The following is a 14,064-nucleotide window of genomic DNA, read 5'->3' as shown; positions in this document are numbered from 1 at the left end:
AGGAGAGGAGAGGAGAGGAGAGGAGAGGAGAGGAGAGGAGAGGAGAGGAGAGGAGAGGAGAGGAGAGGAGAGGAGAGGAGAGGAGAGGAGAGGAGAGGAGGAATGAGTCTCTGTATGGATATAAATAGAGAGGTCAGCACTCTGGGCAGAAAGGGTAGGCTGTGGGCACGAGCCACCTGCTTTACCAGTGTTCAACAGAGGCCAGAAAATGTGACGTTTCCCCCCAAAGTCCCTGTCTCCACCTGAGAAAGTGCTTTCCCAGAACACATGCAAGAGAGGCTGCACCTGCCATATGAGTGGCCATGTCATACTCCTGTAAGGTCACAGTCCTGTGCTGGTGTGCTCTGGGAGCTGATGTGACAGCCAAAGGACTGAGTGTGCAGTCCCTGACAAGGCCTCCAAGTATTGCTGCCACCACTGAACAGGCCTTGCAACATGGTTATGTTGGAAAGATGTACACACTCAAAAACTCATGTGTGGATGTCTATGTACTGACATCATTGCACATGCACACTGCTGGTTACACATCATGGCGCCCGCTCCTGTACATACTATACTTATTCCTGTATACCTATAAAGTTTCATACACATTCATTCCACACATGAAATCTGGTGGTCTCTCTCAGTTTCTGGTAGGCTCTGTTAGGCCCCATCGTGCTCTGTTATGCCCTATTGGGTCCCTTCAGGCCCTGTCATGCTCTTTCGGGCTCTGGCGGGCTCTGTTGCACTTTATCTGGCTCTGTTGGGCAATTGTGGAACATTGTCTGGCATTGCCGAGCTTAGTTGGCTCTGTCAGTTCCTGTCAGGTTCTGTTGGGCTCTCTCAAGCTCTGTCTGGCCCTGCCAGGCTCTGTAATGCTTTGTTACGCTCTTTTAGGCTCTGTCGCACTTTGTCAGCCTCTGTCAGGTCTTGCCGGGCTCTATCGTTCACTATCAGGTGCTGTCAGTATTTGTTGAAACCTGTCGAGCTCTGTTGGGCTCTGGCAGGCCCTGTCGTGCTCAGTCAGGCCCTGGTGGGCTCTGTCAAACTTTGTCGAGGTCTATTAGGCTCTGTCGGGTTTTGTCGGGCTCTGTCAGACTCTTGTGGGCCCTGTCAGTCCCTGGCAGGCTGTGTCGGGTTCTGTCAGGATCTGTCAGGCCCTGTTGGGCCCTGTTGTGCTCTGTCAGGTTCTGTCATGATCTGTTGAGATCTGTTGGGGTTTCTCAGGTTTGTCAGGCTCTGTCATGTTCTGTGGGAATATATCAGGCTTTGTCAGGCTTTTTTCGGGCATGCAGGGCACTATCAATCTTTGTCATGCCCTGCTGGGTTCTGTCGGGCCTTGTCAATCTCTGTCCAGGTCTTTTAGGCTGTGACGGGCTCTGTCTATCTATGTTAGGCTCTCTAGGGCATTTTCAGTCTGTGATGGGCTCTATTGAGGTTTGTCTGCATCTGTCTGACTCTGAGGGGTCTGCTTAGTCACTGTCGGGTTTCGTTGGGCTCTGGCAGGCCCTGTCAAGCATTGTTGGGCAGTGTTGGGCTTTTTTGATGCCTGTCGGGCTTTGTCGGTCTCTGTTGGGCTTTGATGGCTTCTGTCAGGACCTGTGGGGCCCTGTTGGGCTCTATAAGCCCCTTTTGGGCTCCTTCGGTCACTGTCGCAATCTGTCAGGCTCTGTTGGTCTTTGTCAGGCTCTGTTGGACTCTGTAGGCATCTGTCCATCCCTGTCAGGCCTTGACAGGCTCTTTCAGGACTTGTCGATCTCTGTCAGGCTTTGTTGAGATCAGTCGGTCTCTCTCAGGCTCTTTTGGGCTTTGTTGGGCATTGTCAGGCTCTGTCCATTTGTGTCAGGCTCTGTCAAGATCTGTTGGGCTTTGTCGGACCCTGTCAGGCTCTGACTATCTGTGTCATGCTCTGTTGCTCTTTGGCAGCCTTTCTTGAGTTCTGCTGTGCTTTGTCAGCTCATTCAAGCCTTTTCAGGCTCTGTCAAGCTCTTTCAGAATTTGTAGGTCTCTTTCAGGATTTGTCGGACTCTGTCATGCTTTCTCCAGGTTTCTTGGGCTGTTTGAGGCCATTTGTAGGGCTCTGTCGGGTTTTGTTGGGGTCTGTTGGTTATTGTCGAGCTCTGTCGGGCTCCTTTGGGTGCTGCTGGGCTCTTTCAAGCTTTGTTGCACCCTGTTGGGCTCTGTAAGGTTCTGTCAGGATCCATAAGGCTCTGTCAAGCTGTGTCAGGCCATGTCATGCTCTGTAATGCTTTGTTGAGCTCTTTCAGGCTCTGTCATGTTTTGTCGGTCTCTGTCAGGCCCTGCCGGACTCTGCCATTCACTGTCAGGTGCTGTCAGGATTTGTCAAGCCCTGTTAAGTTCTGTTGGGCTTTGTACAGCCTTGTTTGGCTCAGTTGGGCTTTGTCGAGCCCTGTGAGACTGTGTCGGGCTCTATCAGGCTTTCTCAGGTTCTGCTGGGCTCTGTCAAGATTTGTCGAGGCCTGTCGGGCTCTGTTGGGCTTTGTTGGGCACTGTCATGCCCTGGCAGGCTCTCTCAGTTTCTGGTAGGCTATGTTAGGCTCTGTCATGCTCTTTTGGGCTCTGTCATGCTTTATCTGGCTCTGTGGGCCATGTCAAGCTTTGTCAGGCTTATTTAGACTCTGTCAGGTTTTATCGAGGTCTATCAGGCTCTTGCAGGCTCTGTCAGTCTTTGGCCAGCTCTGTCAGGATCTGTAAGGTCCTGTTGGGCTCTTTTGGGCTTTGTCAGGCTCTGTCATGCTCTGTCAGGCTCTATCAGGTTCTGTCAGGATCTGTTGAGCTTTTTCAGGCTTTGACGGGCTCTGTCATGATCTGTCACGCCATAGCAGACTTTGTCAGGCTTTTTTGGGGCATGTAGGGCACTGTCAATCTGTGTCGGGCCTTGTCAAGCTCTGTCCAGGTCTTTTAGGCCTTGATGGGCTCTGTCTATCTATGTCGGGCTCTCTAGGCATTTTCGGGCTGTGATGGGCTCTATCTGGCTTTTTCAGCTTCTGTCTGACTCTGTGGGGCCTGCTCAGGCTCTGTCAGGTTTTGTTGGGCTCTGTTAGGCCCTGTCAAGCATTGTTGGGCAGTGTTGGGATTTTTGATCCCTGTCGAGGTTTGTCGGTCTCTGTTGAGCTTTGATGGCTTCTGTCAGGACCTGTGGGGCCCTGTTGGGCTCTATAAGCCTCTTTTGGTCTCTGTTGTGATATTGTCCCATATTGCCAAACAGAGCCTGACAGAGCACAACAGGTCCTGTCAGAGTCTGGCAGAAACAGACAAAGCCTGACCAATGCAGATGGGGCCTGACAAAGCCTGACAGAGCCCAGCAAACCTGACAGGGATCGACAAAGGCTGACAATTTTTGAAAATTACATAGCCTGACACAGATAGACAGATCCAAAAATGGCTCATAAAAGGCCGACGGTACTTGATTGGACTCAAGGACTGACTGACAGCCAGAGCCTGAAAAGCCCGACAGGGCTCAACAAAGCTCGACAGAGGCTGACAGAGCCCAGAAAAGCTCGACAGTACTCAACATGGCCCGACAGAGCCCGACAAATGCTGACAGAGACCAAAAAACCACGAAAGAGCTTGACAGAGCCTGAAAGGGCCTGAATGAGCTGGCAAAGAGCAACAGAGCTCATAAAAGCCAGACAAAGACTGAAAGAGCCCAGCACAGATAGACAGAGCCTGACAAGGCCCAACAAAGCCCAACAGAGCTTGACAGAGCATGACAGAGCCCAACAGAGCCTGACAGGGCTTTATAGAGCCTAAAAAACCCTGATAGGGCAGAAAGACCCCAAAGGAGCTTGACAGAACCTGTCAGAATCTGACAAATTCTGATAGAGCATGGCAGATGTCCACAAAGTCATACAGAGCAAGAAAAATCATGATGGAGCGTGACAGGGCCAGATAAACTACAACAGAGCCTGACAAAGCTTGACAGAGCCCAACAGGGCATGACAGAGCCTGACAGAACTCGACAGGGCCCGAAGAATCCCAACGGTGCCTGACAGTGAACGATAGAGTCCAGCTGGGCCTGACAGAGGATGACAAAGCACGGCAGAGCTCTAACAAAGCATTACAGAGCACGACAGGGAATGACACAGATTGACAGAGCCTTACAGATCCCCGACAGAACCTGACAGAGCCCAACAGGGCTTAACAAAGCTTGAAAGAGCCCAACAGCACCAGATGGAGCCAGACAGAGCTCCATAATACCCAACAGAGCCCAACAAAACTCGACAGAGCCCTACAAATCCTGACATTGCCTGGCAGAGCCCGATAGACCACGAGAAAGCCTGTGTTGGCTCTTGACACTTGGTGTGCATTGTCTGTGCACTTGCACCACTGTACGCAATCACAAATTTAGATGGAAGTGTTTAAACTCACTGAAGCACCAAAGTGTTTGCCTTCACAAACAAGGTTGTGAACAGATGTGCTGCTGATTTTTCTCTGTGCGGTGTGTTTTGTTGTGTTTCTCTTTCCGATCGCAGGCTTAGTGGTTTTCTTTGTCCTACTAGGTCTACTGAAAGACAGAGAGAGCATAGGAAAATTTACCGGCTGCCTTCTTCAGTGTTGGAACCTGGTTGCTATCCCTTCTCTTTTTCTACGTGCACACATAGGATTCCTCACTGAAAAACATGCAGAAAGCTTTCCACAAGCATCTAGGTATATGCACCCACCACATCGTGCACGCATACGCAGCTGGAGAAAAGCACCTACCTTTTCACACACTGACATAAGAAGCAAACGCATGGCAATATGCATGGACACTTCTGCAAGCACGCCCTCTCACTTCTATTTACAGGAGGACGTATGACAAAAGCACTTTCATGCTGGAGGGTAAACACAACTGTTTAAGATTGAGACACTGCACACACGTACACATGGCTTCACATTTGGGGGGTAAGCGCAGATATGCTCCTGTTTTGGGATGAAACTGTGTGTGAAAGGAGTTGTGCTTATAAATGCTTGCCTGTCCACGTGCGTGTGCCTTGTTGTGGGTTCCATTCAAGTTTAAGCTTGAAGGAGTGTACAGCTGTGGTGTTTGTTGGAACGCATCTGCATGTATCCAGTTGCACAGTCCTGCATTTCTCATGTGGACAGACGAAAGGGAGCTCGGCTAGGAAAGAATCAGCGAGAGACATAGGCAGAACAGAATGCTGAGCCATGGTAATTCTCATCCATGGCAAAATCTCTGAAACTCCAGTTGAGATTCTTAAAATCAATGTGGACATGTTTAGAGTTCCCTTTAACATATTGGAAATGCCGGTGAAACTTTTTACATTCTCGCAAAGTTCTCCAAATCCCCGACAAGATTTTTACACTTTCACGTCAAAATCTCGAAAACCCCAGCTGAGATTCTTAAAAACAATGTTGACATGTTTAGAGTTCCCTTGAACATTTTGGAAATTCCCGTGAAACTTTTTACATTATCGCGAAGATTTCCAAATCCCCGACAAGATTTTTACACTTTCACGTCAAAATCTCTAAAACTCCAGTTGACATTCTTAAAATCAATGTTGACATGTTTAGAGTTCCCTTCAAACATTTTGGAAATCCCGGTGAAACTTTTTACATTATCGCGAAGATTTCCAAATCCCCGACAAGATTTTTACACTTTCACGTCAAAATCTCTAAAACTCCAGTTGAGATTCCTAAAACCAATGTTGACATGTTTAGAGTTCCATTGAACATTTTGGAAATGCCGGTGAAACTTTTTACATTCTCGCGAAGTTTTCCAAATCCCCGACAAGAATTTTACACTTTCACGTCAAAATCTCTAAAACTCCAGTTGAGATTCTTAAAACCAAGGTTGACATGTTTAGAGTTCCCTTGAACATTTTGGAAATGCCGGTGAAACTTTTTACATTCTCGTGAAGTTTTCCAAATCTATGACAAAATTTTTACACTTTCACGTCAAAATCTCTAAAACCCCAGCTGAGATTCTTAAAATCAAAGTTGACATGTTTAGAGTTCCCTTGAATATTTTGGAAATGCCGGTGAAACTTTTTTTATTCTTGCGAGGTTTTCCAAATCGCCGACAAGATATTTACACTTTCACGTCAAAATCTCTAAAACTTCAGTTGAGATTCTTAAAACCAAGGCTGACATGTTTAGAGTTTCCTTGAACATTTTAGAAATGACGGGGAAACTTTTCACATTCTGCGAGGGCGAAGAATCGCGGACTCCACACAATCCAATATGAATTCAAGCGAAGCCATTTATTACTTGTTATAACTCTCCTTAAATATCTTCTTGGCCTGTCCACGCGCTGTCCATGCATCAGAAGGCTACTTGTAATTGGTCAATAGCTGCTGTTCACGCGCCGCAAACTAATAGGTGATTGGACTATACAATTCTTACATAAACTCTAATATTAAACAAAATGTATCTATATTATAGCTGACTTGCTGATTCTTTTCTTCACTAGACAGTCTTTCTTTTGTTTTACCCAAGGTTGTATACAGTCACGCACGACACGTAGGCTGCTCGACTCTTGCTCTCTTGCTCTCTTGCTCTCTTGCTGAATACATAGGCCTCAGAGGCCTGTTCAGTTCAGTTCCATACAATGTCCATTAACTTCAAGAAAATCACTCAAATCACCCACAATTCCCCCTTTTTGTTTCTGAGCCAACCATATACCTTTCATGGATTTTTCTACAGTTCGTTGTACACATTGTAAGATACAAGGAATAAACATTAACATTACTAAAACAACTATCAATATGATCAGACCGTTTTTCAGTAGATCCTTAATCCATCCTGTAATACCCCAACCATTTAACCACTTGTCTAAATCCCAATCCTCGTAGGTCAACTTCTTGGTCATGTCATCTAACCTCCTAATTGCTTTGTGAATTGATTCAGAATGATCAGACAAATTCATGCAACACATCCCATCAAAGTCTTCACAACCATGTCCTTGCGCTAACAACAAAAAATCTATGGCAGCACGATTTTGAAGCGTAGCGTGCCTGATTGAATCTGTATCTGCTAAAAGTCCAGATAATGCTAAAGAAGTAGCGTTAGTCTGTTTTGCTAACCAGCATCCTAATTTGTTAAGTGTAGTCAAAGCCTGCGCTGCTGCAACTCCAGGTGCAAAAATAGAAGATGCTATAGTTTCACCTTTTCCCCAAAATTGTATATTATCTTTACAATCTTTATTATAGGCATGAATGCTTCTTTTTCCTCTCTTATGCATTAGAATGCTTGATGTATTTGGAGTCAATAGAGTCAATCTCCCTAAAGAACATGGTCCTCCTTTTATGTAGGAAGGAATTCCTTGCCAAGCCCTATCTCCACAAATTAGAAAAATTCCTGGAGGTAATTTCAAAGGAATATTGGTAGCCCTGGATACATTTGGACTGGTGTAATTACACCAAAAAGTCTGATTGTGATATACAGATGATGAAGCATTTACTACTTGCACCAGAGAGATGTTTTTCCCTGAATAATTGAAATACAGACAAAAATCCATTTTTACTGATCCTAGTAACTCAATTTCTTGAGGTTCCAAACCTCCTTGTGGTAGGTCTACAACCCAGATGTCCCAATTATTTATCACATTTTTACCATCAACCAATTGTTTCTTATTTCCAGGAATAGGCCAAGTATCTAGTGGAACTCCAACTAAACATGTTGAAAAAGGATTGCTTGGAGATGCAGTAGCTAAACAGATTGAATCTTGACCTGTCATGTTGGCCAAAGTTATCCAAATGTTAGTCTTTGGCTGAGAAGGAAGCCAAAAAGCATCACTTATGTTTAGCACTATTAGAGTAATGCCTACTATACATTGCAAAATCCATAACATCATTGAACTCTGTATGAATAAATGAAGCAATTATTTTATCCCAACAGGTTAAAACTAGCCAGTCTTAATTTTCCCCTCTATGTTATTAATTGTATGCTAGATATCTAATCAGTTTCACCACTAGATGACTTCTGTTTCTGCTTCTTGCGTCTTGTTGCTGTTTCTAACTTCTGTGCTCTGAGCAGTGTTTTCTAGCCAGGGTCTGATCCACTTTGCCGGAACCCAGCGCGATCCTGATCCTGTAACGACACAGGCATATCCCCGTCCCCATGTTATCAAGTTCCATGGACCTTCCCATTGTCCTGTAACTCCATTTTTTACCCAAACTTTTGCTTGTCCCTTTTTGACTTGCTCTAAACCTCCTGTTAAACCTGCACCATGAGTTACCATAGGAGGAACCTTTTCTCCCTTGGGTAACCTAAGGTAGTTCATAACATATATAGCTTTTTGTAAGCGCTCTTGAGGTGCTAGACCAACCTCCCCCTTTTTTTGTTTTTGCAACAGCTGTTTTAAGGTGTGATGTGTACATTCCACAATAGCTTGCCCCGTTGGCTGATGCGGTGTCCCTGTCGTATGGGTAACTCCCCATAAGGATAAAAATTGAGCGGTAGCCCGAGCAATATAGCCAGGACCATTATCTGTTTTAATTTCTTTTGGAATACCAAGAGCCGCAAAAGCTGCCCTTAAATGTTTTTGAACATATTTGCTAGATTCTCCTGCCTGAGCAGTAGCCCATACAACATGAGAAAAAGCATCAACCGAAACATGAACATACTTGAGACGTCCAAATTCTGCAAAGTGTGTGACATCCATTTGCCAAACCTCTAAAGGTCCAAGGCCTCGTGGATTAACACCTCCTGAAATCCCACCAGAGCAATTTTGACAATCAGCACAGGACAAAACAATGTTTCGTGCATCAATCTCAGGAATATGAAACTGTTTCTGTAAAACGCTAGCTGACTGATGGAAAAAATCATGTGAGCGACGAGCTTGAGCAAATCTGTCAACAGAAGGACCCGTCCAAGCAGGTGCAACTAATTTATCTGCGCGCTGATTACCTTCAGCTAAGCTACTAGCAATGCTTGTATGACTTCTGATATGAGTGATAAAGTAACGATGTGTCCGCTGATTCAGTAAATCCCATAAAATTTTAAATAATCTGTACTGTAGTAAAGTGTCAATATTCTTCAAAACTGCTCTTTCTAATCGCAGTACAACCCCTACAACATAAAGTGAATCACATACTACATTCACAGGTTGTTTATCCCACATCTTAAAGACTTGAATTACTGCTTGTAGTTCTAAGAGTTGAACTGAACCCTCTAAATCAGTTAAAACAAAATCCTTCCATTCTCCCTCTTCCTGCCATGTAATTGCAGCTTTTTGTGAACGACCTCCTGCATCTGTAAAAACAGTAACACCTTTTACTGGATTCAGAGACAGAAGAGGCATTCGTTCTATTTGAAATGTTGGTAACCACCCCATTAGTTTATGTGGAGGATAATGCACTCTAATTGGTCCTGAGTAATCTAACACTGCAGACTGTAAAGCTATAGAATTCTGTAATGCCCATTGTAAATACTCAGCCGACAAAGGTATGACTACATAATCTGGTTCTTTCCCACTTATTTCTACTATACGAGATCGACCTTTTATTATCAATTGTGCAAATGCTTCTATTCTGGTAACTACTGATCGTTTGGGTTGAATTGAAAGAAACAACCACTCCAAAATTCTGAGTGGATCAGAGTCTTTTGCCCACTGCATAAGCAAAGCAAAAGGATGTGCAGAATTATTAATAATCATTAATCCTAATTCTTGTTCTGGATCCCATCTGTATGTATACTGATTGGAAATTTTTTGCATAATGTTAACTAATGCTTGTTGTACTTCAGCATTTGCTGAACGTGGAGCATCAACCCCACCTCCTCCCTGTAGTAATTTAGCAAGTGGCAGTAAATCATCATTTGTAATACCACAACAGGTACGAATCCAATTCAAATCACCCATAAGTTTTTGAACATCATTTAAAGTCTGAATGTTAGTCCTGATAGTCAATTTTTGCGGATGAACTGTAGCTTTAGTAATTTCCCAGCCTAAATATTTCCAAGGCTGTGTTTGTTGAATTTTTTCTGGTGCAATTTTTAAACCTCTGGTTCCTAACTCTTTTTCTAGTTCTGTAACTATCAATTCAATTTGAAGTGATTTTCCAGTGATCAAAATATCATCCATGTAATGATATATGATCAGTTCTCTGTGTTTGTCACGTAATGGTGCCAATGCCCAAGCAACATATAACTGACACATAGTAGGTGAATTTTTCATGCCCTGAGGTAAAACAACCCAATGATATCTTTTCATAGGCTCTTGCTTATTAACTGATGGAACTGAGAAAGCAAATTTTTCATAATCATCCTCATGTAACGGAATGGTAAAAAAACAGTCTTTCAGATCTATCACTAACACATCCCATTCTTGTGGAATCATGTTAGGAGATGGTAAGCCAGGCTGTAGTGTTCCCATATTCTCCATTACTTCATTAACCTTTCTGAGGTCATGCAAAAGACGCTATTTTCCACTCTTTTTTGGAATTGTAAAAATCGGAGTGTTCCACGGACTCGTGGAAGGTTGAATATGTCCTAACTGTAACTGTTCTGAAACTAAGTCATTAATTCGGGCGATCTTTTCACTTGATAGCGGCCACTGATCAACCCACACTGGAGTCTCTGTTTTCCATTTTAATTTTAGGATTGGTCGCCCTTCAGTGACCGCTGTCAAAAATTTTTTATTCCAGTTGTAATTATTGCTCCTAACTGGCTAAGAACATCCCTTCCTAATAGACAAATAGGAAGTGGCATGACGTAGGGTCGTATAGTGCAATGGCTGCCATCTTCTAACATCACCTGAATAGGCTTAGCACTCACTTTTGTAGCTTGCACACCACCCACACCCATGATTGGTAAACTTGGAGTGTCTAATTCCCAATTAGAAGGCCATTGTTCTAGGCTGACAACAGTAACATCTGCACCAGTGTCAATAAGCATTGACAGACAAAGTTTTCCTCCATCAGGATGTGACAATGTCACCTGTTGCGTAGGTTTTTTCTTCTGAATTTCCAATGCCAAATAGAATTCAGGAGGTCCAGTAGAACCAAAACCTCCCTCACCACGTTCCTTGTGTTGAACTTTTGGAACTGCCGAATAAAAAGGAATTAACTGTCCAATTTTTGACCCTTTTGGAATATGAACTGGAGGAAAAAGTGTCCATACCATAATAGAAATCACTCCGGTAAAATCAGCATCTATTATTCCTGGTAAAACAAAAACTCCTTTTCTGGATGTAGAAGATCTCCCCAGCAGTAGTGCACTTAACCCTCGACCCAAAGGTCCATGCATTTCAGTAGGAATGCAGCAAACCTGTGAATCTATCAGAGTTGTCTCTACTGCTGTTGAGATATCCACTCCTGCACTCCCTGCGGTGGCGGCGGCGATGCTGTCCAAACAGCCTGTCTGTGAGGGTTGCTGTTTTGTGTCATCGCGCTGCCCCTCCCCGCGCTCAGTGACCCGTTTAAAGGTCTACCATCCTTAGTAAATCTTGATCTGCAATCCACAGCCCTGTGTCCAAACTTTTGACGAGTACAGACACTAGTGTTAGCACTACTTGATTCCTTTGTCAGTTGTCTCGGCTTTGCTTTACACTGCACTTTTATGTGACCTGATTTTCCACAATTATAACACAAAAGTCCTGATTCCTGTTTACCCTTTTGAATTAATGGCTTTATGGCTGCTGCAAAAGCACTAGCCATATAACCAACGTGCTCTTCTGGTGTACCCACCCTTGAACATGCCTCTAGCATATCAACTAAAGTCGAATTCTTTGGCATCGCCTGTAAAATACTCTTACAAGCAGGATTAGCATTGTCTACTGCTAAAGTCATAAGCAATGATTCACAAACCGAATCAGTTAACTGCGATCTTTCCAATACTTCACGTAAACGCTCTAAAAATGCCATGTAGGACTCATTTTGACCCTGTTTGACAGTAGTATATGAAGGTATAACTTTTCCATCTTCAGGCAGTGTTTTTAATGCTTCTCTAGCTAAGTTCATTGACTGATGTAATATTGGTGCAAGCAATCTAGCTTGTCTTTGTACATCAGCAAATTCTCCCTGACCTAAAAGCATATCTATTGTCGCTGCTCGTAATGGATCTCCATCCCCCCTTTCTAGATTTTGTACTACTGCTTGCTGTACCAAATCACTCCAACGCGTTCGCCACAGTAACTGCTGAATTGGTGTTAGTATCATTTGCATCAACGTACGTGAATCTGAAGGAGTCATAAGATTAGTAGTAAAAATATTGTCAATAAATGCTTGAGTATAAGGTGACTGTAACCCATGTTCTTTTACTGATTTCCTAGCTTCCTTAATTATTTCCCAAGGAAAAGCCGCCCAATAGTTAGGTTTCTGTTTTCCATCATTCCCTATACCCCCCAATATCACTGGATACGCGGACGGTAAAACTTCCCCTTCAAGCAATGCATTTTTTATAACACCCTGCCACCTCATGGTAGGATTACCACCCACAGCACTCTCCACAACTCCCGTACCTCCCGTACCTCCCACCGCCCCCCCAAAATGCTTATCAGAAATTTTCTGTTCTAGTCTATGGATTATCACGTCTTCTCTGTTCAGTTGATCGTCTAAATGGGCTTGTTGAATCTGTTGTTGTTTCTCCAAACCCTCCAGTTTCCAAATAAGCTCTTGGGCCCATTTAGGCTTATCAGGAAACCCAGGATGAATTGGAGGTTCAGGAGTAGGCGGTGTAGACGGCGGCAAAGGAGGATAAAACAGTTTCTTCTTCGTCGAGTCGGTCGGTGCATTTTTATCAATTTCCATGTCCTCAATATGTTGATTCTGTTTTTTCGATGATTCTTCTTCCAGGGGAGGTGCAGACGATTCCTCTGCCAGCACTTCCTCTGGGAGTGAATACTGTGTTGGATCACGAGCAAAAACTTGCAACTTAGTCGGTATTTGAGCTGGAAATGCCTGTTTTGAGTCACTAAGGCTCATAACAGTCTTTTCTTCTTTTATAGGGCTTAATGCAGCAAATGCGCCTTGTGTAACAGTCTTTTCAGCTTTTAACTGTTTCAGTGTAGTAACTATCAGTTGCCAGGCAGCTACAAGGCCAAGAATATCTTTTTCTCCACGACTAACTGCCTCCCACAAAACAGTTCCTGCTTTTTCCCAAGTCTCTATCTGAAAAGCTCCTGTCGGATCAGCAGGAAATCCATTGTCCCTACACCAAATTAACAGTCTTTTGAGGTTACTCTCCTCATACTTCACCCCTCTCCTAGAGAGGATATGCGAGAGGAGACGCAATATTGCTTCTTCTTCTTTTGATATATTTTGCCCCATCTCCTCTCGCCCCCGGCTGCTCACCTCTTTGGGTGTCCGTTGCGCAACGATATCGGATCCTCTATTCCTCCTCCGTCGCTTCTGCAGCGATCATTCAGGAGGTACGCAGCCCGCAGACTGCGTCCCGGTCACGGTCCAGCCGCGCCGACTCCAGCCAGGGCTCGTTCCTCACAGCAGTCGTCCCCTCGCCGTAAATTCTCCTTTCAGATCACGTCGCGGGTCACCACTTGCGAGGGCGAAGAATCACGGACTCCACACAATCCAATATGAATTCAAGCGAAGCCATTTATTACTTGTTATAACTCTCCTTAAATATCTTTTTGACCTGTCCACGCGCTGTCCATGCATCAGAAGGCTACTTGTAATTGGTCAATAGCTGCTGTTCACGCGCCGCAAACTAATAGGTGATTGGACTATACAATTCTTACATAAACTCTAATATTAAACAAAATGTATCTATATTATAGCTGACTTGCTGATTCTTTTCTTCACTAGACAGTCTTTCTTTTGTTTTACCCAAGGTTGTATACAGTCACGCACGACACGTAGGCTGCTCAACTCTTGCTCTCTTGCTCTCTTGCTCTCTTGCTGAATACATAGGCCTCAGAGGCCTGTTCAGTTCAGTTCCATACAATGTCCATTAACTTCAAGAAAATCACTCAAATCACCCACAACATTCTTGCGAAGATTTCCAAATCCCCGACAAGATTTTTACACTTTCACGTCAAAATCTCTAAAACCCCAGCTGAGATTCTTAAAACCAATGTTGACATGTTTAGAGTTCCCTTGAACATTTCAGAAATGCCAGTGAAACTTTTTACATTCTCACGAAGATTTCCAAATCCCCGACGAG

This window comes from Streptopelia decaocto (assembly GCF_964273445.1).
Source record: "Streptopelia decaocto genome assembly, chromosome: 3".
NCBI classification, from domain to species: Eukaryota; Metazoa; Chordata; class Aves; order Columbiformes; family Columbidae; genus Streptopelia; species Streptopelia decaocto.
Note: the sequence above shows the minus strand (reverse complement) of the source record.